Source organism: Nannospalax galili, unplaced genomic scaffold (genome assembly GCF_000622305.1).
Source record: "Nannospalax galili isolate Female #2095 unplaced genomic scaffold, S.galili_v1.0 scaffold433, whole genome shotgun sequence".
Lineage (NCBI taxonomy): Eukaryota > Metazoa > Chordata > Mammalia > Rodentia > Spalacidae > Nannospalax > Nannospalax galili.
The window spans coordinates 10,362,381-10,363,569 of NW_008338715.1; positions in this window are offsets into that span (position 1 = coordinate 10,362,381).

Sequence of the window (1,189 nt, forward strand, 5' to 3'; positions counted from 1 at the left end):
AGCTCGCGACAGCCATCTTTATTTGAGCTCTCTGTTTAGATCTTTAGCCCATCTTTTCATTGGGTCATTTGGTTTCTCGAGTGTTTTTTGAATTCTTTATATATTTTTTGAATTCTTTATATATTCTTGATGTTAAACCTCTGTCAGATGTGTCACTGGTGAAAATTTTTTCCCATTCTGTGGGTTTTCTCTTCACTTTTTTGATTGTTTCTTTTCCTTTACAGAAGCTTTTTATAGTTTACTGAGGTCCCGTGTGTTGATTGCTGACCTTAATTCCTGAGCAACTTCTGTCTGATTTAGAAAATCCTTTCCAAAAAGAAATCCTTTTAAGTTACTGCCAATATTTTCTTCTAATAGTTTCAGGGTTTCCAGTTTCACATTGAAATTTTTGATCCATTTGGAGTTGACTGTTGTGCAAGGTGACAGATAAGGATCTAGTTTCATTCTTCTACAGGTGGAGATCCAGTTTTGCCAGCACCATTTGTTGAAGATGCTGTCTTTCCTCCACCGTGTGTTCTTGGCACCTTTGTCAAATATCAGGTGGCTGAAATTGCGTATACTCAGGTTTTGATCTTCAATGATGTTCCATTGATCTGTGTCTATTTTTGTGCCAGTACCATGCTATTTTTATGACTATAGCTCTGTAGTATACTTTGAGATCTGGTATAGTAATCCCCCCAGCATTGCTCTTAGTGCTCAGTGTTTCTTTGGCTCTCCAGAGTCTTTTGTGCTTCCATACAAATTTAAGGATTTTTTTCTAATTCTGTGAAGTATGTCATGGAGATTTCTATTGGGATTGCATTGAATCTATATATTGCTTTTTGGTAAGATGGTCATTTTCACAATATTAATTCTTCCAATCCACCAGCATGGGAGGTCTTTCCATCTCCTGGTGTCTTCCTCAATCTCTTTCTTTAACAATTTAAAATTTTCATTGTAGAGATATTTGGGATCTTTGATCAGATTCATTCCAAGATATTTTTTTGCATCAATTATGAATGGGAGCATTTCCCAGTATTCTTTCTCCAATTGCTTGTTATTGATATGTAGAAAGGCTATTGATTTTTGCAGATTGATTTTATAACCTGCCACTATACTGAAAGTGTTGATCAGTTCTAGAAGTTTTTTTGGTGGAACTTTTGGGATCTCTTAGGTATAGTATCATATCATCTGCAAAAAGTGATAGTTT